This window comes from Ranitomeya imitator, chromosome 1 (assembly GCF_032444005.1).
Source record: "Ranitomeya imitator isolate aRanImi1 chromosome 1, aRanImi1.pri, whole genome shotgun sequence".
Lineage (NCBI taxonomy): Eukaryota > Metazoa > Chordata > Amphibia > Anura > Dendrobatidae > Ranitomeya > Ranitomeya imitator.
Genome location: NC_091282.1, coordinates 941,042,800 through 941,067,523, shown reverse-complemented (window position 1 = coordinate 941,067,523; position 24,724 = coordinate 941,042,800). Strand labels below are relative to the sequence as shown.

At 44.0% G+C, this 24,724-nt stretch overlaps 1 long non-coding RNA gene across 1 annotated transcript; it reads left to right on the top strand.

Moving 5' to 3' along the window:
* The first annotated feature begins 1,235 nt into the window (after nt 1-1,235).
* Nucleotides 1,236-20,578, top strand: LOC138658227 (uncharacterized). The gene is made up of 3 exons (XR_011317401.1): nt 1,236-1,304; nt 9,114-9,158; nt 19,961-20,578. It is a non-coding gene; the product is annotated as an uncharacterized lncRNA (long non-coding RNA).
* Nucleotides 20,579-24,724: the final 4,146 nt, after the last annotated feature.

Sequence of the window (24,724 nt, the reverse complement as noted above, 5' to 3'; positions counted from 1 at the left end):
AATGGTCCAGAGAACAGGAGTACGAAGGTCCGGAACGGCACGGACAGGGCGCAGTGTCCCTAAAAGCACTGTGGATGGGAGACCAGGAGTGAGGATGCTGATAATGTAAAAAAAGGGCAGGGAGCTAAACCAGAGAGAAAAGGTACCTGTGGGTCCAGCAGGGAGGAAGGAGGCGGTAGTGTCCGGCATAGTGTACTGTCTGGGGATAAATACCAGCCAGACAGGAAGTGTGGTGGCGTGGAGGTGCGAAAGGGAGGCCAGGAACGCACGCTGGGGAGCTGAAAGAAGCGCGCACGGGGAGGTGCGAGAGAGAGGCCAGGAACGCACGCTGGAGCGCAGGAGGCAGTGCGCACGCGCAGGGAGCAGGAGGCGTCTGGAAAGAGAACGAGCAGAGGCGCACTAGGGGCAAAGTGCTGTGTCGGCGCGTGCGCAGAGTGTGCGGACGTCGTAGGAGCGCATTTTTATTCTTTATTTAGTCATTTTTTACTTTATTTCTCTATTTATTCTTTACTTATCTCCTTCCTTTTCTCCTCATTTTTTTCTATACATCACTGTATGTATTCATATATTATCTTCTGGCTCTACACCGCCATCTCCACTTTCACTTTCTCATTCCTTCAGCTCAATACACTTATCCCCCTTCCCCCCCTTTTCTTCCCCCCCCCTTTGCTATCAGCACAGAGCCCTTTGTGCTGACACGCTCCTACGACGTCCGCACACTCTGCGCACGCGCCGACACAGCGCTTTGCCCCTAGTGCGCCTCTGCTCGTTCTCTTTCCAGACGCCTCCTGCTCCCTGCGCGTGCGCACTGCCTCCTGCGCTCCAGCGTGCGTTCCTGGCCTCTCTCTCGCACCACCCCGTGCGCGCTTCTTTCAGCTCCCCAGCGTGCGTTCCTGGCCTCCCTTTCGCACCTCCACGCCACCACACTTCCTGTCTGGCTGGTATTTATCCCCAGACAGTACACTATGCCGGACACTACCGCCTCCTTCCTCCCTGCTGGACCCACAGGTACCTTTTCTCTCTGGTTTAGCTCCCTGCCCTTTTTTTACATTATCAGCATCCTCACTCCTGGTCTCCCATCCACAGTGCTTTTAGGGACACTGCGCCCTGTCCGTGCCGTTCCGGACCTTCGTACTCCTGTTCTCTGGACCATTTGTGGCATGTGTTCATTTGGCTCTGCCTCTGGCCCCCACCATAGCATTTGTGCCTTGCCTCATTCTTTGTTATTTTCTATAGGAGCCTCTGTCTCCATCTTTCGGACAAGTATCGTCCTCCTCCTCTTTCCTCCATCACTATTCACTAAGGTCAGTTTTGCTCTACCCCTTGCTCACAATGTGTATTTTTATATATATCTATATGTTTTCAGTTGTCTATGAAGCCTGCTGCCCTCCGTTTGTCTGCCTGCCTGAACACTGTTCTAGTATTCATATTACGCGTATACCTCTCTGGGCCTCGTTCATGTATTTTGCAAGATTTGTACATATGTATATAATTCTCTCACATAATATGGTTATTTATTTTATTTTGTTTTGTCTGGTATTAGGTGTCCCCCACCCTCTTTTTTTTCCCCCTCCCCCCCTTGTTTTACCCTTTAGGCATATATAGCATTCCTCTATACAACTGGCAACACAGTGACATCCATCATGTTTACCATACTATGCATGTACTGGCCCCTTCTAGCTGATGTTAACTACATCCACTGTGTTTATTACTCCCTGTGATACTCTATGTGTTACTATGCTGTATTTTGTCTGGATTGTTTTGGTTACACCATCTTTAATATAGTCTATTTCATGTTTTTACAGTGAGGTTTGAGAAAGACCTTTTGGGTCGAAACGTTACCTCAGAACTCTATTGACCACTGTGGTGTTACTCAATAAATACTTCACATCTCTGATGCAAAAAATTGTCTGAGTGCGGTTGTTTGCCCGAATTTATGATTGTACTGGATCCAGTCCAGGTTCAGCCAGCACCAGCTCCATTCTACAGAGTACACGCCTTTTCCCTCTAACTTAGTTCTTCTGTTGGCGTCCGCACCTGTGCCCTAGATGTCTACAGATACCTTCGCTTTCGATGACACAGCTGCTACAAGGATTCTTGGCAAAGTAACCAACTCAGGTGATTTCCTGAAGATCCCAGCTCAGGAACTTCGCACTAAGGATTACGAGCGGGAACGGAGGCGGTTGACTTCATTTGACCTACATTCAATAACATTGGCTGAGTATCATAGATTGAGCAGGATACCACGTGGCCTCAGATTCCACTTAAGACCTACATTATTCTCTGGCAAACCAGACTACTGTGAAAAGTTTCAAAGGATCCTTAACAAGTGTTCGCTAGACATCATTTTACTTACTATCGATTATCTTCAGACAGCCATTGGTGAATCCGAAGAAAAACTCTCTGCCATCGAAGAGCAATTGTCCACCTCACTTTCTGCAACTGATTGGAATACCCTGAAGGTGAAAACCAACAAAGCCATAGAAGAACACCGTAAATACCTACAGGACAAGAAGCGATCCAAATTCCAACGGGACTCTGAAGATTACGCCTCTAATCGAGTATATAGATGGAACGACTCAGCATCCACAAATTCCAGACAAGGAAATACTGGACCTCGACGCTACGGACCCTACAGCTCAGACAGCGACAGTTCCACAAACAGTTCCTTCCAGAACCGTTTTTTAGGACGACCCCACTCGAGACCCAATACCCGCCCAGGAGGAGACCGACAAGGAGGTCCGCCCGGAAATCGAGATCGCATGACTACAAGGTCCCAGGTAAGGCCCCAAACCCTGTCATCAACATCTCCTCCTATACCTTGAGTCCCTCTGAACTGTCGGTCCTCCAAAAGGGCTTATCCTTTTGCCCTATCCCATCATGGGACAAGTTCAAATTGTCCCAGGACCTACAACACTTCTACCGCAACCTCCGCCTCAAGACTCACTTTGGACTACAGAAGGACTCGCTAAGGAATAGGATCCCCGCAACCATGGAGAATCCTATCCCTGAACTGAGCATAGTAAGATTAGGTTTACGCACATCCAGTAGCTTCAACCCCCCACACAACTACCATGCAACTGAGGCCTACATCAATCTGATTCAGAGAGACATTGACATCATGCTGGAACAACATCGCCTAGGTAATTTTCCCACCCACAGCAACATATCCGCTGTTGATAGACAGGCTATTGAGTCACTTAAAACCAATAAAAATATTACAATTAAACTGGCTGATAAGGGCGGATCAATTGTCGTACAGAACACAGCCGACTATTCGGCTGAAATTCTGAGACAATTGTCTGATACGACCACCTACAAAAAGATTCACTCGGATCCTACCCCCAACATCAGACTCCAAATCAGTACAATTCTTCAAAAATACCAATCCCTCAACACAATTGACTCAAAGACCGCTACTTTTCTCACTAATTTACATCCTGTGACCCCGGTCATCTACACCTTACCTAAGGTACACAAATCCCTCAATAATCCACCAGGTCGACCTATAGTCGCGTCCACGGATTCCATTCTGGCCCCCATTTCAGTTTACCTGGAAAAAATCTTTACCCCATTGACCAAAAACATGAGGTCCTACATACTCGACACAGGGCATTTTCTCCAGACCCTTAGGGTACTCCCCACAGTTCCACCAGAATGCATCCTTGCCACATTCGACGTTAAAAGTCTTTATACATCTATTAGACATGACTTGGGCATTCAAGCGGCAGGGGAACTCCTCGAACAATCAACCCTTACACATCACTCAAAAAACCTGTGCCTTGATTTACTTTCTTTAATTTTACATAACAATTTCTTTCTCTTTGGTGATCAATACTACCTACAGACCCAAGGCACCACCATGGGTGCGAATGTAGCCCCAGCTTACGCCAATAGCTACATGGATTCCTTTGAGCGCAATTATGTATATCCTAATCCCCTGTTCCAATCCCACAACCTATGTTGGCTTCGCTACATAGATGACGTCTTTTGTCTATGGACAGGATCCCAAGAGTCCTTGGATACGTTCACCAACTACCTGAACACCATTCGAGACGAACTGCAGTTTACATTAAACTACGACAACACCCAAATTTCATTTTTAGACACGCTTGTCATGAGGGGTCCCAATGGGACTCTCAACACTGACCTATTCGTTAAACCTACAGATTCCAACAGTCTTCTCCATTATCACAGCTGTCATCCCACCTCTACCAAACAGAGCCTACCTCGGTCACAATTCAAACGTGTGGCTCCTATAGTCTCAGATCCCAGACTACTACCCGCTCGTCTTGATGACATGTCCCGTAAATTTGAAGTACGGCATTATCCTAGGAATCTACTGGACAGAGAAAAAGCGTTGACCTTGAATCCATCCCCACGCCCCATTGCTTCTACAAAACCAGAACGCGTTCCCTTCATTCACACTCACCACCCTGTCATGCCTTTAGTTTATAACATCATTCGCAAACACTGGCCCCTCCTGAGATGTTCATATCCACAGATCGAGGCTTTCACGACACCTCCTCTCATGTGTAAACGGAGACCTACCAACATCAGAGATCGAGTCGTCAAGGCGGACCTGGGCAGCTCCTCCAAAATACCCAGACAAACATTTCTTGGTACTACAAAACGCGGCACGTTCCCATGCTTGGCCTGTGCATGCTTCTCTAACGTCATTAAGTCTAACACAATCACTCATCCGCACTCGGGTAGACAATATCAAATCAAGGGGTTTTTCACCTGTGAATCTAACAACGTAGTTTACGTTATTAAATGCCCCTGCGGGTTACTTTATGTCGGTGAGACCACACAACACATCCGTGACCGCATCTCCAGCCACAAGTCTACCATAAGATGTAAGAAAACATGGCTCCCTCTTCCTCACCATTTTGTGTCCGCCAACCACTCGTTCTCTCAGCTTCGCTTCCAGGTTTTAGAACAGGTAGAGCGCCCTAGGAGGGGTGGTGATTACACTAAACTACTTAGGCAACGTGAGTCCTATTCGATTTATACTTTGCAAACCCTCACACCCAAGGGTTTGAATAGGGAACTTGACCTGATTTAATTTAGTCTGATATCTATTTGTCATGGGACCCCGTGCTGTCCTGCTTGCTCTGGGTTCTCTTGAATTACATTGTTGTTATTAAAGTGCTTGTAGAACTTAAACGTTGCTATATATATTAACAAATTAAAGATCAGTGTAACTATATTTGCTATCATATGTACCATTTCTCCCATTTTTATGTTCGTAGAGCATGCTGACCTCTCGTTTTCCTTCCAAATCACTAACCTATCTCCTACTTTCAGGCGGTCTGATTCCTATATACTGTTACGTCCATTGGGGGTAAGTACTCGTCCTAACCCCTCCTCCCATTTTTTCTTGGATTTTATTTTTTTCCATTTTTTTATTTTTTATTTTTAATACTTTTTTATTATTTTTCCTTTTTTTTTTTTTCCATTATTATTATTTTTATTATTACTTTTTTCTTTTTGTTTTTTCCTCTATTTTTTCCTTTTTTCCCAATTCCCCCCTTTTTTTCTTTTTTCTTTTTTTTCTTTTTCCTTTTTCTCACTCTCTTCTTCATTTTATTTTTTCATATTTTTTCATTTCTTTCATTTTTTCATCTCTTTGTTTTTCATGTTTTTCATTTTTCTTTGGTTTCCTTTCATTTTTTTCATTTTTTTCATTTTTTTCATTCATTTTTTTTCATTTATTTCATTAATTTTTTTCATATTTTTTTTCATTTTTTTTCATTTTTTCATTTTTATCTTTTTTTCATTCTTTTTTTCATTTTTTCATCTTATCTTCTTCACCTTTTTCATTTGTTTCATTCTCTTTATTCTTATTTTCTTCATTTTTATCCATTTTATGTATAGTTCTTTTTTCCATATTTACTCATTTTTCTTTTTCTTTTCCATATTTTTATTTTATTATTTTTTTGATTTTCTCTTCCGCATTTTTATTCTTTATTTAGTCATTTTTTACTTTATTTCTCTATTTATTCTTTACTTATCTCCTTCCTTTTCTCATTTTTTTCTATACATCACTGTATGTATTCATATATTATGGCGCTTTGCCCCTAGGGCGCCTCTGCTCGTTCTCTTTCCAGACGCCTCCTGCTCCCTGCGCGTGCGCACTGCCTCCTGCGCTCCAGCGTGCGTTCCTGGCCTCTCTCTCGCACCTCCCCGTGCGCGCTTCTTTCAGCTCCCCAGCGTGCGTTCCTGGCCTCCCTTTCGCACCTCCACGCCACCACACTTCCTGTCTGGCTGGTATTTATCCCCAGACAGTACACTATGCCGGACACTACCGCCTCCTTCCTCCCTGCTGGACCCACAGGTACCTTTTCTCTCTGGTTTAGCTCCCTGCCCTTTTTTTTACATTATCAGCATCCTCACTCCTGGTCTCCCATCCACAGTGCTTTTAGGGACACTGCGCCCTGTCCGAGCCATTCCGGACCTTCGTACTCCTGTTCTCTGGACCATTTGTGGTATGTGTTCATTTGGCTCTGCCTCTGGCCCCCACCATAGCATTTGTGCCTTGCCTCATTCTTTGTTATTTTCTGTAGGAGCCTCTGTCTCCATCTTTCGGACAAGTATCGTCCTCCTCCTCTTTCCTCCGGCTCCATCACTATTCACTAAGGTCAGTTTTGCTCTACCCCTTGCTCACAATGTGTATTTTTATATATATCTATATGTTTTCAGTTGTCTATGAAGCCTGCTGCCCTCCGTTTGTCTGCCTGCCAGAACGCTGTTCTAGTATTCATATTACGCGTATACCTCTCTGGGCCTCGTTCATGTATTTTGCAAGATTTGTACATATGTATATAATTCTCTCACATAATATGGTTATTTATTTTATTTTGTTTTGTCTGGTATTAGGTCTCCCCCACCCCTTTTTTTTTCCCCCTCCCCCCCTTGTTTTACCCTTTAGGCATATATAGCATTCCTCTATACAACTGGCAACACAGTGACATCCATCATGTTTACCATACTATGCATGTACTGGCCCTTTTTAGCTGATGTTAACTACATATACTGTGTTTATTACTCCCTGTGATACTCTATGTGTTACTATGCTGTATTTTGTCTGGATTGTTTTGGTTACACCATCTTTAATATAGTCTATTTCATGTTTTTACAGTGAGGTTTGAGAAAGACCTTTCGGGTCGAAACGTTACCTCAGAACTCTATTGACCACTGTGGTGTTACTCAATAAATACTTCACATCTCTGATGCAAAAAATTGTCTGAGTGCGGTTGTTTGCCCGAATTCATGACAGAATGGGGGCGCAAGATTGGAGCAGCACATGACAGAACGGGGGCACAGGATGGCAGCAGCACATGACAGGATGGGGGCGCAGGATGGGAGCAGCGCATGACAGAACAGGGGCGCAGGATGGGAGCAGCACATTACAGAACAGGGGCGCAGGATGGGAGCAGCACATGAAAGAACGGGGGCACAGGATGGGAGCAGCACATGACAGAACGGGGGCACAGGATGGGAGCAGCACATGACAGGATGGGAGCAGCAAATGACAGAATGGAGGTGCAGGATGGGTGCAGAACATGTCAGAATGGAGGCGCAGGATGGGTGCAGCACATGTCACAATGGGGGCGCAGGATGGGAGCAGCACATGACAGAATGGGGGCGCAGGATGGGTGCAACACATGACAGAATGGGGGCGCAAGATGGGTGCAGAACATGTCAGAATGGGGGCACAGGATGGGAGCAGCACATGTCACAATGGGGGCGCAGGATGGAAGCAGCACATGACAGAATGGGGGCGCAGGATGGGTGCAACACATGACAGAATGGGGGCGCAAGATGAGTGCAACACATGGCAGGATGGGGGCGCAGGATGGGTGCAGCACATGACAGGATGGGGACGCAGGATGGAGCAGCACATGTCAGAATGGGGGTGCAGGATGGGAGCAGCACATGTCAGAATGGGGGTGCAGGATGGGAGCAGCACATGTCAGGATGGGGACGCAGGATGGAGCAGCTCATGACAGGATGGGGACGCAGGATGGAGCAGCACATACCAGGATGGAGACCATATACCAATATAGATGCTAGCCACCCGGGCGTAGAACGGGTTCAATAGCTAGTTTTTAATAACCAGCTAAGGCAACTCAGACAGCTGTAGGCTGCTATTAATAAGCTGAGAAACTGCATGAATATTGGCCCCTCTCAGTCTAAAAATATCTGCTCACAGCTGTCTGTTTTCCCTCAGCTGGTTTTAAAATTGATGGGGACCGCACGTGCTTTCTTAAAAATATTATTATTATTTTTTTACTGCAATGCCAGGTTACAAGTTGTGCCAACCAATCACAGCCATGCCATTACTTGACATGGCTGTGATGGAGCTGGAAATGCCCATAGCCATAGGGTATGTGCCCACGGTCAGGAATAGTAGCATTTTGAATGCAGCTAACCTGCGCTGCTTCCAAAACACTGCATTCAACATTAGAAGCACAGTGGATGGGATTTATAGAAATCCCATGCCCAGTGTGCTTCTATTTACCGCTGCATAAACTCACCCACGGTGTGGGTTTGCAAGCCGCAGCACGTCAATTTCTGAAATGTCCACAATAGAATGTACTGGTTGCGGTAAATCCACATTGTTCAGTGAACATATGGGGATTTATCTGGATGATTTGGAAGCAGCATTTAGGGCTCACTGAAAATACAGCATGTTCAAAGTGCTGCTACCTCCTGATGGTGGGCACGTACCTTTAAAGCTTGTTGACTGACTGCGCTACCAAACAGGAAACTGGACATACAGCAAGTAGTTCATGGTCTGGGTCCGGTACTGGACACGAAGTCTGGTGTGAACCCCAATCTTTCCAGTTCAGGTTCGCTCATTCCTACTCCTGACCTGTTTATCAGCATGGAGCTTGCAAAAAGAAAGAACTGAAGAAGCTGCTGTGTGTACATTCTCTTATAAAGGAAGTCCAGTATTATGTGAAATGGCATTGAATTAGTGTTTCGGGGTCTCTGCTGATGCTAGATTCCTTTCATTATTACTGTTTTAGTATTCAACACAAAAATTGTACCCAGTGATTATCTTCATGGTATAGATGATGACAGTATTTTCTTGTTCGAACTAGACTGAGCCACATCCTCCAAGGTTGAACAGAACACTGCACATAAAGGTATTTGCAGTATGCAATGCTGATTCCAATATTTCTGACTGTGGTTTAGAAATGTTGCAATTACACACACTTTATCGACGTAGGACATACAAATTCTCAACCATTTTTGTGGCCTGTAAAACTATTATTTTACAGTTGCTCTTCGGAAATGGATGAAACATTTGTCCTTGTTTGATCTGTTTTTTTACGAGTATTCATTGCTGTGTTCATAAACTTTACGGTGATATTTAGCTGGCCTTTGCACTGTCATCTCGTAGCTTCACTACAACATTTTGCGCTTTTTTAAAAGAATATGATTTTATTGTAACATTTACAATTTAGTCAAACATAGTCAATGGTATCCTGATGGTGTCAACGTTTCATGTGTGCCTAGGCTCATGTAGGCACTAGTTAAAGTGACTTTGACATTGATAATTGTAATATACTATATAATGGTAAATTGTGAATGTGTTAAAGTCATCTGATTTGTAAGGCTAAGTTCACATTTACATTTGGCAGCCCTGCGCACTTTTCCCCTTCATATCCGCACAGCTGCACATGCGTCCCGCGTACCTATCCTATCCGAACACAACATGTTGCGTTCCCGTGTGGTCGGCGGGCACGTCAAAACGACGCATGCGGACGCATTCGCAGACAAACGCATGTCCGTGCGTATCCAATGTTAAAGATAGGTATGCAGGATGCATGCATAGCTGTGCGGATATGAAGGAAAAAAGTACGCAGCCCTAAGCAGGGCTGCCGAACGCAAATGTGAATTTAGCCTAAGATTGTTTGCTCGTTTTATTTTTCCTATGGATGACTGCAGACGCTATTGTGCTAGAGATACCATATGATTGCCATTGTTTCCTATAGAAATGTAAGAACTCTGCTATTATAGGCCCTAAAATGTGATCTATGATGTCATGCTATAACTTTTGCACACTTCCAGCAATAAGCAATGGCTAAGTACTAGATACAGTACAGCAGATCTGACAGAATTCAAATTCGCTAAAACGTGTGGATTTTCTAGTCAAATTCGATTCACAGCGAAGCTATTCTCCACAAACTAAATGCTTCTTATTATGCTCTGAAGTCTGTCTAGATCCCAGAGAACATAAAATGTGACATGCAAAAAAAAAAAGTTATATTCACCTCATGGCTCATCTGTCCAGCTCAGAGCCGCCTCTTCTTTCTCCCATAGCTCGCCACATCTGGCCTTTTCAGTGTAGGCCAGGACTTCCGGCTGCAAACAGGCCTCAGGATGTCACTGTGTGTCGCACATCTGTGATGTCCACACATCCGTGAAAAGTGCAGTGACCACCAAAATGTGGTCGTAGCTGGAAGTCCTAGAGTGAACAGCTCACAAAAGAAAAAAGAGGTAGCTATGAGAACCAGACGGCAAGCAGTGGATGTGCCAGAAATGTGAGTGGTAAGGTTAATATATGTTTTGTTTTTGTCTAAAATCTTGTTTGCTGTCTACAGTTTTACAGTTGTGCAAAATGCCACTAGCACAAAGTAAATTTACAACATCCTTATTTTCAAAAATACAATTTTTTATATTCAAGTAAAATTTAGTTCCACTCAAGTAAATTCATTCATCTCTGCCCAGTAGCACTATGTCCATTCAGTTAAGAACATACTGTACATTTAATGCCTGTGTGAATGCAATGGCAGGTGATTTCTGCTTTTAGCACCAATACATAATGTGGGAAAAATTAGTAATGGCTAATAATGGCTGGGCAGGAGGCCACTCTGGGGTCATGTTGAGGTGGCATATGCTGGGTTCTCTAATTAGTTAATGCACTAAATTTGTTAGGGACCTGGCTACGTCATGTATCATGGGAAGGTTAGCATTAGCATGCATCCTCATGTTCCTAAGACTGTATGTAGGACAGTGGGGCCAGGGCTGCTATCATGGCCGACAGTAACCCCTTGGCCCCCTCCCATGACAAGATCCTGTTTTCTTCTCTGAGTTCCTCAGTGCTGCTTCTCTGTGTCATCTGTGATCTCCCGGCATGAAAGTGTATTCCCTACAGACAGCTCCACAATTAAAGAGTTAGAGTCTGTCTTCACTTTAACTTCAACTTCTTTACTTAACTTAGCATTATTCAGGGCATAGTCATTCATAACAATTGGCAATGCTTTCCTTTTCCTCTTCTCTCTGCCGCTAAGCCTTTCCCATGGATGGTTTGTTTCCTCTTGGTCCCTCAGTGTCCTCAATGCCCAGAATTCCTGATTCTCATGGGGGTATTCTCTGCCATTTCGCCCTGGTCCTTAGAATAGTGGCCCACGCAAAAATCTGCCACATCTTGGATACCTTGCTCCGGTTCTGCTTAGCCTTCTTCCCTTAGCACTGCAGTCCCACTTATACTGCACCGCTATCTCTGGTGTCACTGTGCTTTGTTCTGTACTTTGGCCCCCTGGATACAAACTGCTAAGCCCACACTTCTGACAAATGTTACGGGGCACGGTGTTGCCCCGGGCTAGCCAGACCTGTGTTCCACATGGGTGCCCCTGCCCCAACTGAACTAAACTGGGAAGACCTCACTGACTTATCTCACCGTGCCCCTCCTACAGTTAACTATTTGCTATGCTAAACTATACTTAATACCTATATCTATAAGGCCTCCATCTAGTGGCCAACTTGGGGTACTGCTCCCCTAACACTATTTCTAATGACCGACCCGGGGTACTTACTTTCCCTATCAAACAGCAAATGTGCAACACATGTAAACAATCAAACATGTACATATACAGAGTAATACACTTTAGCCTTGCCGTATGACTAAGGATAAAAGCCAAATCATAATCTCAGATTTTAATCAAATTCTTATTTGGCTTTTATGCTAAGTCATATGGCAAGGCTCGTTAAAGGGTCAATACTGACTTTTGGGATTGCTACTTTGTATAGGTGGCACTGGAGTTCTAGTCCTCTTACGCACTGAAGAGGTAATTTGCATATCTAATTTCCCAGAGGAACATGCACGACGTATATAGGTCTCCTCACTTTGACATGTCAGGCCTGGCCTATCACTCTCCACAAGGAAAAATACCACTTAGATCCCATACACAGATTGATACACCTACAATGCCCTTCCATAAAATATGATGCACCAAAGGTGCCCCTCCCAAAAGCACAGTGTGATGCCCTCACAGTGTATTACCCCACTCAGTATGATGCCCACACAATGCTCCCCTCACTTAGAATAGTGCACATTGATCAGCTGGAGATTCACTTAAAGACAAATTTCTTTAAATTTTAGGTCCCCACGAATTCGAACAGTTTGCAATTCAATTAAACATTACCTCCATAAAAAATGCTGAGATCAATTTCATCCACTGCTGAAGAGTCACAGAGTGAGCTGATAACATCAGGTGTGGACCGGCAGGGTTCCCCATAATGCTCTGGAGTTATCACTTGGTTTACTGCAGCCAATCGGGGGAACTTTTACAGCAAGTTAAAAAGATGAAGGTCAGCCAAGCAGTGCCATTTTAGTATTTTACATTTTGCAGTGCATCGATAGAGGTCAGAGTGCACAGCTCATTCCACATAGGAGCCGAAAAATGTCAAAATTGGATCGCGTAAAACATTCAAAATGGGAATGGCAGTCAGTCTATGACTAATAATCCAAAGATTCATGTGAGATAGGGAGGTGCTGTGCCTCCATAGTTAGTATGACTTTGTCTTGACTTCTAGGTGTTGCAAAACAGTACCAGCAGAGCACAACAAATAAAAAAATTTTTTCTTAATCTTTACACATTTTATTTGCAGGATAGAAGGCCATTTTAATACCCTGTGGTCTAACATTACATAGTAACATAGTAACATAGTTAGTAAGGCCGAAAAAAGACATTTGTCCATCCAGTTCAGCCTATATTCCATCATAATAAATACCCAGATCTACGTCCTTCTACAGAACCTAATAATTGTATGATACAATATTGTTCTGCTCCAGGAAGACATCCAGGCCTCTCTTGAACCCCTCGACTGAGTTCGCCATCACCACCTCCTCAGGCAAGCAATTCCAGATTCTCACTGCCCTAACAGTAAAGAATCCTCTTCTATGTTGGTGGAAAAACCTTCTCTCCTCCAGACGCAAAGAATGCCCCCTTGTGCCCGTCACCTTCCTTGGTATAAACAGATCCTCAGCGAGATATTTGTATTGTCCCCTTATATACTTATACATGGTTATTAGATCGCCCCTCAGTCGTCTTTTTTCTAGACTAAATAATCCTAATTTCGCTAATCTATCTGGGTATTGTAGTTCTCCCATCCCCTTTATTAATTTTGTTGCCCTCCTTTGTACTCTCTCTAGTTCCATTATATCCTTCCTGAGCACCGGTGCCCAAAACTGGACACAGTACTCCATGTGCGGTCTAACTAGGGATTTGTACAGAGGCAGTATAATGCTCTCATCATGTGTATCCAGACCTCTTTTAATGCACCCCATGATCCTGTTTGCCTTGGCAGCTGCTGCCTGGCACTGGCTGCTCCAGGTAAGTTTATCATTAACTAGGATCCCCAAGTCCTTCTCCCTGTCAGATTTACCCAGTGGTTTCCCGTTCAGTGTGTAATGGTGATATTGATTCCCTCTTCCCATGTGTATAACCTTACATTTATCATTGTTAAACCTCATCTGCCACCTTTCAGCCCAAGTTTCCAACTTATCCAGATCCATCTGTAGCAGAATACTATCTTCTCTTGTATTAACTGCTTTACATAGTTTTGTATCATCTGCAAATATCGATATTTTACTGTGTAAACCTTCTACCAGATCATTAATGAATATGTTGAAGAGAACAGGTCCCAATACTGACCCCTGCGGTACCCCACTGGTCACAGCGACCCAGTTAGAGACTATACCATTTATAACCACCCTCTGCTTTCTATCACTAAGCCAGTTACTAACCCATTTACACACATTTTCCCCCAGACCAAGCATTCTCATTTTGTGTACCAACCTCTTGTGCGGCACGGTATCAAACGCTTTGGAAAAATCGAGATATACCACGTCCAATGACTCACCGTGGTCCAGTCTATAGCTTACCTCTTCATAAAAACTGATTAGATTGGTTTGACAGGAGCGATTTCTCATAAACCCATGCTGATATGGAGTTAAACAGTTATTCTCATTGAGATAATCCAGAATAACATCCCTCAGAAACCCTTCAAATATTTTACCAACGATAGAGGTTAGACTTACTGGCCTATAATTTCCAGGTTCACTTTTAGAGCCCTTTTTGAATATTGGCACCACATTTGCTATGCGCCAGTCCTGCGGAACAGACCCTGTCGCTATAGAGTCACTAAAAATAAGAAATAATGGTTTATCTATTACATTACTTAGTTCTCTTAGTACTCGTGGGTGTATGCCATCCGGACCCGGAGATTTATCTATTTTAATCTTATTTAGCCGGTTTCGCACCTCTTCTTGGGTTAGATTGGTGACCCTTAATATAGGGTTTTCATTGTTTCTTGGGATTTCACCTAGCATTTCATTTTCCACCGTGAATACCGTGGAGAAGAAGGTGTTTAATATGTTAGCTTTTTCCTCATCATCTACAACCATTCTTTCCTCACTATTTTTTAAGGGGCCTACATTTTCAGTTTTTATTCTTTTACTATTGATATAGTTGAAGAACAGTTTGGGATTAGTTTTACTCTCCTTAGCAATGTGCTTCTCTGTTTCCTTTTTGGCAGCTTTAATTAGTTTTTTAGATAAAGTATTTTTCTCCCTATAGTTTTTTAGAGCTTCAATGGTGCCATCCTGCTTTAGTAGTGCAAATGCTTTCTTTTTACTGTTAATTGCCTGTCTTACTTCTTTGTTTAGCCACATTGGGTTTTTCCTATTTCTAGTCCTTTTATTCCCACAAGGTATAAACCGCTTACACTGCCTATTTAGGATGTTCTTAAACATTTCCCATTTATTATCTGTATTCTCATTTCTGAGGATATTGTCCCAGTCTACCAGATTAAGGGCATCTCTAAGCTGTTCAAACTTTGCCTTCCTAAAGTTCAATGTTTTTGTGACTCCCTGACAAGTCCCCCTAGTGAAAGACAGGTGAAACTGCACAATATTGTGGTCGCTATTTCCTAAATGCCCAACCACCTGCAGATTTGTTATTCTGTCAGGTCTATTAGATAGTATTAGGTCTAAAAGTGCTGCTCCTCTGGTTGGATTCTGCACCAATTGTGAAAGATAATTTTTCTTGGTTATTAGCAGAAACCTGTTGCCTTTATGGGTTTCACAGGTTTCTGTTTCCCAGTTAATATCCGGGTAGTTAAAGTCCCCCATAACCAGGACCTCATTATGGGTTGCAGCTTCATCTATCTGCTTTAGAAGTAGACTTTCCATGCTTTCTGTTATATTTGGGGGTTTGTAACAGACCCCAATGAGAATTTTGTTACCATTTTTCCCTCCATGAATTTCAACCCATATGGACTCGACATCCTCATTCCCTTCGCTAATATCCTCCCTTAAAGTGGACTTTAGACAAGACTTTACATAGAGACAAACCCCTCCTCCTCTCCGATTTTTACGATCCTTTCTAAACAGACTGTAACCCTGTAAGTTAACTGCCCAGTCATAGCTTTCATCTAACCATGTCTCGGTTATTCCCACTATGTCAAAGTTACCTGTAGATATTTCTGCTTCTAGTTCTTCCATCTTGTTTGTCAGGCTTCTGGAGTTTGCGAGCATGCAGTTTAGAGGATTTTGTTTTGTTCCAATCTCCTCACTGTGGATTGTTTTAGAAATGTTCTTACCTCCCTTCTGAGTATGTTTTCCTGGGTCGTCTTTGTTCGAGTCTAATGTTTTTCTTCCCGTCCCCTCTTCTTCTAGTTTAACGCCCTCCTGATGAGTGTAGCGAGTCTTCTGGCGAATGTGTGTTTCCCAGGTTTGTTGAGGTGTAGTCCGTCTCTGGCGAGGAGTCCATCATACCAGTAATTCACACCGTGGTCCAGGAATCCAAATCCTTGTTGTCTGCACCATCGTCTTAGCCAGTTGTTTGCATCAAGGATCCTGTTCCATCTCCTGGTGCCATGCCCGTCTACTGGAAGGATAGAAGAAAAAACTACCTGTGCATCCAGTTCCTTTACTTTCTTCCCCAACTCTTCAAAGTCCTTGCAGATTGTCGGTAGGTCCTTCCTTGCCGTGTCATTGGTGCCAACATGTATCAGAAGAAATGGGTGGACGTCCTTGGAGCTGAAGAGCTTTGGTATCCTATCGGTCACATCCTTGATCATCGCACCTGGAAGGCAGCATACTTCTCTTGCAGTTATGTCCGGTCTGCAGATGGCTGCTTCGGTGCCTCTCAGTAGTGAGTCTCCCACCACCACCACTCTTCGTTGCTTCTTGGCTGTACTTTTTGCTGTCACTTGTTGCTGTGTGCCCTTTTCTTTTTTGCTTGCTGGTATTGCTTCATTCTTAGGTGTGCCATCTTCATCCTCTACAAAGATTTGATATCGGTTCTTCAGTTGTGTGGTTGGTGATTTCTCCATGGTCTTCTTGCTTCTTTTGGTCACATGCTTCCACTCATCTGCTTTTGGAGGTTCTCTGACACTTTTTGCACCTTCTGTGACCAGTAGAGATGCTTCTGTTCTGTCTAGAAAGTCTTCATTCTCTTTGATGAGTTTCAAAGTTGCTATTCTTTCTTCCAGACCCCGCACCTTTTCTTCTAAAAGGGCCACTAGTCTACACTTCTGACAGGTGAAATTGGATTCTTCTTCTGGTCGATCTGTGAACATGTAGCACATGCTGCAGCTCACCATGTAGGTTGTCACATCTGCCATGTTGCTCCTAGATCCTGCTGACTTGCTGTGTGTTTTCCTTCTTGTGTAATCTACTCAGCCAAGCTCTCTTGCAATAATGTCCTACAGGCAAAAATTTGCGCGCCGTAAGGCGCGCGGTTTGGTGATGCTTTCGAAGCAGCTGGTCCCGGCTGTACCCAACGATCTTCTAGCTTAGGGAGACTTCGCTTCTCCCAGAAGGCACCTGGAATATGCAAATTAGCCTCCTGAAGCTTGAATCCCTGGTTTGGTGATGCTTTCGAAGCAGCTGGTCCCGGCTGTACCCAACGATCTTCTAGCTTAGGGAGACTTCGCTTCTCCCAGAAGGCACCTGGAATATGCAAATTGGCCTCCTGAAGCTTGAATCCCTGGTTTGGTGATGCTTTCGAAGCAGCTGGTCCCGGCTGTACCCAACGATCTTCTAGCTTAGGGAGACTTCGCTTCTCCCAGAAGGCACCTGGAATATGCAAATTAGCCTCCTGAAGCTTGAATCCCTGGTTTGGTGATGCTTTCGAAGCAGCTGGTCCCGGCTGTACCCAACGATCTTCTAGCTTAGGGAGACTTCGCTTCTCCCAGAAGGCACCTGGAATATGCAAATTAGCCTCCTGAAGCTCGAATCCCTGGTTTGGTGATGCTTTCGAAGCAGCTGGTCCCGGCTGTACCCAACGATCTTCTAGCTTAGGGAGACTTCGCTTCTCCCAGAAGGCACCTGGAATATGCAAATTAGCCTCCTGAAGCTTGAATCCCTGGTTTGGTGATGCTTTCGAAGCAGCTGGTCCCGGCTGTACCCAACGATCTTCTAGCTTAGGGAGACTTCGCTTCTCCCAGAAGGCACCTGGAATATGCAAATTAGCCTCCTGAAGCTTGAATCCCTGGTTTGGTGATGCTTTCGAAGCAGCTGGTCCCGGCTGTACCCAACGATCTTCTAGCTTAGGGAGACTTCGCTTCTCCCAGAAGGCACCTGGAATATGCAAATTAGCCTCCTGAAGCTTGAATCCCTGGTTTGGTGATGCTTTCGAAGCAGCTGGTCCCGGCTGTACCCAACGATCTTCTAGCTTAGGGAGACTTCGCTTTTCCCAGAAGGCACCTGGAATATGCAAATTAGCCTCCTGAAGCTTGAATCCCTGGTTTGGTGATGCTTTCGAAGCAGCTGGTCCCGGCTGTACCCAACGATCTTCTAGCTTAGGGAGACTTCGCTTCTCCCAGAAGGCACCTGGAATATGCAAATTAGCCTCCTGAAGCTTGAATCCCTGGTTTGGTGATGCTTTCGAAGCAGCTGGTCCCGGCTGTACCCAACGATCTTCTAGCTTAGGGAGACTTCGCTTCTCCCAGAAGGCACCTGGAATATGCAAATTAGCCTCCTGAAGCTTGAATCCCTGGTTTGGTGATGCTTTCGAAGCAGCTGGTCCCGGCTGTACCCAACGATCTTCTAGCTTAGGGAGACTTTGCTTCTCCCAGAAGGCACCTGGAATATGCAAATTAGCCTCCTGAAGCTTGAATCCCTGGTTTGGTGATGCTTTCAAAGCAGCTGGTCCCGGCTGTACCCAACGATCTTCTAGCTTAGGGAGACTTCGCTTCTCCCAGAAGGCACCTGGAATATGCAAATTAGCCTCCTGAAGCTTGAATCCCTGGTTTGGTGATGCTTTCGAAGCAGCTGGTCCCGGCTGTACCCAACGATCTTCTAGCTTAGGGAGACTTCGCTTTTCCCAGAAGGCACCTGGAATATGCAAATTAGCCTCCTGAAGCTTGAATCCCTGGTTTGGTGATGCTTTCGAAGCAGCTGGTCCCGGCTGTACCCAACGATCTTCTAGCTTAGGGAGACTTCGCTTCTCCCAGAAGGCACCTGGAATATGCAAATTAGCCTCCTGAAGCTTGAATCCCTGGTTTGGTGATGCTTTCGAAGCAGCTGGTCCCGGCTGTACCCAACGATCTTCTAGCTTAGGGAGACTTCGCTTCTCCCAGAAGGCACCTGGAATATGCAAATTAGCCTCCTGAAGCTTGAATCCCTGGTTTGTTGATGCTTTCGAAGCAGCTGGTCCCGGCTGTACCCAACGATCTTCTAGCTTAGGGAGACTTCGCTTCTCCCAGAAGGCACCTGGAATATGCAAATTAGCCTCCTGAAGCTTGAATCCCTGGTTGCAACAAAGAATCCTGAAATCTAGGTGTGACGACACAACATTTTATCTTAATTATCCAGACATCTATTTTAGTTTGGTCAAGAACCATAGATTGTTGTCATATCAGTCTTAAAAGTTTATTCTTGATATTTTTGAATGGCTGCTGTTTGCCTCTTTATATCAGCTCCAACAGCTTTATGTCTGCTATCTGTGCAAGAAAGGGATGCAGGGTAATTGAACAATCGATGTCTGATAATAAGTTTATTGACCATTGTGTGGGACCCTGCAGCTTGTTGACTAGCAAAACAGAGGAGGAAAAACTATGCAAAATAATTAAATACTCAAACAATGAGAGTTAAACTCATCCTATCTCCCCCTGTGGATGATGACCTAAAACACAGATGTGGGTATAAAAAAGGATTTATATCATTCTGCAAGGAAAATCCGAGACTTTTTACAAAACTACAGCCAGGAACACTCTACTGGACAGCAGCCAGGAAATCATGGCTCCATCACAGGGAACACATATTTGACATTCTACAGGATGTCAGTTCTATTTTGCACATAAAATTAAATATATTGTATGCACTGTGGCACTTTATTGTTACCATTCATTATTGTTTTATTATGGTATAAATATTTTTTTCTTGCGGTCACATACATTAGCAATTTTTTGCACATTTGATATATTTTTATTTTTTTTGCTCTATATAAAATATATGCTTGTCAAATTATGTCATATTACATTATATATATTATTGCATTTATGCACTTTATAAGTTTAGAAGTTTTATGAGAATCAACTTATCATGTAACTTCTTGTATTTGATTCTCCCTCTGTGGTTAATTTTACCTTCTTGAATCTCTTGAAAGTTCAGTGTGTCAATCCTCTTCCTTTTTCCTTTGTTTCGTTCTAGGCCAGTGCTCATGTGTGCTGCTGATGAGTTGCTAGGCACCGCTGATGGCGTCTCTATCGGGTCTGTACTTTTGGCACAGACAAGGACCTGCTCACGTGACTTGTTTCCTTCTTCTGACGCCGGTACACATACCGATGATGCACTCGGTGACGAGGACACCCCGGACGTCAGCAGCGCTTGCGCCGACACATGGCCAATGTATTTTTCATCCTTGGTGCTTTGATTTGATTGGGTGGCCCGAGTATTTAACCTCTACAAGCCCTGATGATGCCACTCCCCTGGAAGTAGGCACACAAGCTGAAACACGCAAAGGGTTGTGGCACTGCAGGTCTGAGGTAGTTATGCTTGACTGCACCCTTTAGTTACCCTTCCAACCTTTTTAATACTTTTTGTTTGGTGTTATTCACCAGCGAAGCTACTTTATTTCACTATGGCTTAATATGGTTATGTACATGATTAATGGTTGGTGTAGGTAACTGGAACAAATAATTATATATTCTTGCCTCTGATCTGTGGTTCCATCTTGTAGTCTTTACTGTCTTCGAATCCCATATTATTGTTATGGTTCTTGGTTTTAATACTAAGGTGTTTAATAAAAAATTTTTTTACGATTTTTAATCCTTTATGTGCATTTTTTTTCTCTATATGGGCTATTGATATTTTTGCCCTTGACATCCAGAATTAATTCCCTGTAAGGGCACAAGTGTTTAATTTGGCTAACACTGTGCATTGTTATCTAAATCTGTTTAGGATGTCAGTTTAGGAGACCACACCCCTGGCTGGAACAATACACATCTGATCCATTGACCATCCTAATACCAATGGATATGTTTAGGAAAGCCAGGATTTGGATTTGGTCACCTGAGCTCATGGATACATTTGGAGAAGCCAGGATTGGGACCCACCTGTCACTTGGCTCCATGGAAACATTCGTAGAAGCCAGGTTGTGACCATCCGGTTACCTGGCCGCGTGGCTCATCGTCTTGTCAGCTTCCTAAGCTTTTTGCTACCACCTCTCTGTGGGTGTCACATGTGGAGGTAGTCGGCCCTGGAAGCCACTATGTCGCAGCTGCTTTAATCCCGGCAAGTCTTCAGAAGGGTGAGACTCTGCAATTTTGCAACATATTGGGTATTTTGCTGGGACTGTTCTATATGTTATTGTTTGTTTTTTGGTTCAATAAAGTAGTATATCACTGAAAGAGGACCCTACGCACTCAAATAATTGCCACCAATTAAATTCACTGACTAGGGTGGAACAAATAGTAAAACCTAAGTTTTAATAATATCAATAAAATTATAATCTAACCAGTCCACCGTAATTCATAGCAGTTTGCCCATCATCATAGAGGAATACTAAGGCAATGGACACTAATAGAGTCTAGTAAATATAAACACCAAACTGTCAGGGATGGGAAAACCCAATATTAAAGCACCCACTGACCCCTGTCTCTCCACACTAGGCTTTTGTATTATAGGCAGGGAAGCCATAATATTTTTAATTTTTTACTGCTGTCAGGATTCTAATGTCCACTGGTGGCTCCCATTATTTACTTTGATAAATTGTGCTACATTTCCATTATCACCCTTTACCAATATGTCCGATGTTCAACCTATGGAAGCCATGTTGTTTCCTGTTTAGGTACCTACGGTACTTAAAACACAGGGAACAATCACTCAGTGCTTGAGTATCCTGTTATGATATGGTTGGAGAATGGCTAGATTCCAATGGCTAGAGGAGCACGAACAGGGAACGGAAAATGTTGTGAATTCTGTGGTCAAGCTCCCTCCTGTGGTCATGAGTGGTACTTCGGCTGGTTCTGTCTATGAGCTTCCGCTGGTGGATGTGAGTGGGGCTGCGGCTCCTGAGTTTCCTTCCTCAGGTGACGAGGTTAAGTCGTTAGGTGCTGCTCTATTTAACTCCACCTAGTTCTTTGTTCCTGGCCTCCAGTCAATGTTCCAGTATTGGTCTGGCTCTCTCCTGGATCGTTCTTGTGGCCTGTCTGCCCTGCATAAGCTAAGTTCTGCTTGTGTTACTTTTGTTTGCTATATTTTCTGTCCAGCTTGCTATATTGGTTTTTCTTGCTTGCTGGAAGCTCTGAGACGCAGAGGGAGCACCTCCGTACCGTTAGTCGGTGCGGAGGGTCTTTTTGCCCCCTCTGCGTGGTTGTTTGTAGGTTTTTGTGCTGACCACAAAGCTATCTTTCCTATCCTCGGTCTATTCAGTAAGTCGGGCCTCACTTTGCTAAAATCTATTTCATCTCTGTGTATGTATTTTCATCTTAACTCACAGTCATTATATGTGGGGGGCTGCCTTTTCCTTTGGGGAATTTCTCTGAGGCAAGGTAGGCTTATTTTTCTATCTTCAGGACTAGTTAGTTTCTCAGGCTGTGCCGAGTTGCATAGGGAGCGTTAGGCGCAATCCACGGCTACCTCTAGTGTGGTATGATAGGATTAGGGATTGCGGTCAGCAGAGTTCCCACGTCTCAGAGCTCATCCTATGTTAGTAACTATCAGGTCACTTAGTGTGCTCTTAACCACTAGGTCCATTGTGGTTCTGAATCACCTGTTCATAACAGGAAAACAGTGGAAGAAGTCCTTGGATGTAAATTTAGGAGTTGTAGCAACAATGCAGAAAGGAGTGGGAAGAATCTCGGTGAGGAAGTTCTTATGAGCAGGAGAATTTAACTAATCTAACAGCTAGATACAATACTCAAGCATTCAAGTATTCAACATTTTTGCCATGAAGCCCCTTAAAATTTCTGGTGCGAGCAACTACCTTCATAAGTCACATGCTTAGTGAAACAAAGTCAACATGTGTGCAATCTATGTGTGACATGGTTTGTCAGTACATACCACCTTTTCTGAAAGGTGACAGAGGCTGTAACAATATTAAGCAAAAGGCACCACTAACCAAACAACACCATACAAACCAAGGAGATCTCCAAACAAGTCAGGGACAAAGTTGTTGAGAATTACAAGTCAGGGTTGGCTTACAAACAAATATGCCAATCGCAAATGATCCCATGGAGAACTATCAAATCTGTTATCATAAAATGGAAAGAACATGGCGCCACTACAAAATTTGCCAAGAGAGGGCGACCCACCAGAACTCTCGGCCTGGGAAATGAGGGCATTAATCAGAGAAGCAGCATAGAGACCAAAGGTAACCTTCAAGGAGCTGCAGAATTCCCAAGCAGAGACTTTAGCATCTGTCCATACGACCACAATCAGACATACACTCCATAGAGGTGGCCTTTATGGAAGACTGGGCAGGAAAAAGCTTTAACTTACACACAAAAATTGTAAGTCTCATTTTGAGTTTGCCAAAAGACATGTCAGAGACTCCACAGATGTATAGAGCAAGGTGCTATGGTCAGATGAGACAAAAATTTTACCTTTTGGCCACCAAGTTAAAAGCTTTGTCTAGTGCGAAACCAACACAGCTCATTACATCAAGAACACCATCCCTACACTGAAACATGGCGGTGCATCATCATGCTGTGGGGATGTTTTTTTTGCAGCAGGGACAGGGACATTGATCCAAGTTGAGGAGAAGATGGATGGTGAGAAATACAGGGATATTCTTGAGCAAAACCTGTTTCAATCTGTTAGTGATTTGAGAACGGGACTGAGGTTCACCTTTAAACTAGTCAATGACCCAAAGAATACTGCTAAAGCAACACTCAAGTGGTTTAAGGGGAATTGTGTAAATGTTTAGGAGTGGTCTAGTCAAGAGCAGCAGTGGAAATCTAACTTGAAGAAGCTAGAGCAGTTTTGCCTTGAGGAATAGGCAAGTATCCCAGTGGCCAGATGTGGAAATCTCATAGAGATTTTTCCAAAGAGACTTGCAACTGTGAAAAGTTATGCACACTAAAGTTTTAAGTTATTTTGTCCTTTTTGTTGTTTGCTTCACAATCAAAGTAAAACCATATGTTTACAGTTGTAGGCATATTCCTTACATTAACTGATGCAAACCCTCAAAAGAAACTGTGAAATTCCAGGTTGTGAGGTTACAATGCATCCTGATTGTGCACACTGTTGAGTCCCCACCTTCCAAGCTTTTGGGCCCTGCAGTGTGCACAAATGTATTGACCCAGCCTAAACTTAATAGCCATCTAATTAGAAGTTCTCATATTACAGATTTTATTACTATATATACTTGTGTATAAGCCGAGATTTTCAGCATTTTTGTGTGTGCTGAAAACACCCCTCTCGGCTTATACATGAGTTATTGCTGGCGGTGGAGGGTGGGTGGGGGAGCAGAAGAATCATTCTCACCCTCCTGGTGTCATCGCTGCATATCAGTCCCTGCATCTCGGGTGCCGGCATCTCTCTTTCTGTCTTCTTTCCTGTGCTGAGCGGTTACGTGGTACTGCTCATTAAAGTAATGAATATGCACGCGTCTCCACTCTCATAGGCATGGAACGCATATTCATTACTTTAATGAGAGTTATCCCTGACCGCTCAGCACAGGAAGGAAGACACAAAGAGAGATGCCGGTGCCTGAGATGCAGAGACTGATATGCAGTGCTAGGAGGGTGAGTAGGATTGGGGGAGGGTGAGCCATGCGATATTCACCTGTCCCCGTTCCACTGCCATGCTGTGTCTTCTGCGTCCTCTGGCTGTGACGTTCAGGTCAGAGGGCACAATGATGTGGTTAGTGTGCGCCCTATGCCTGAACAGTCACTGCAGAGAGCCAGCGACGCTGAGGAGCAGCGGGCAGCCACGAGAGGTGAGTATGTCATCTTTTTTTTTAAATTGCAG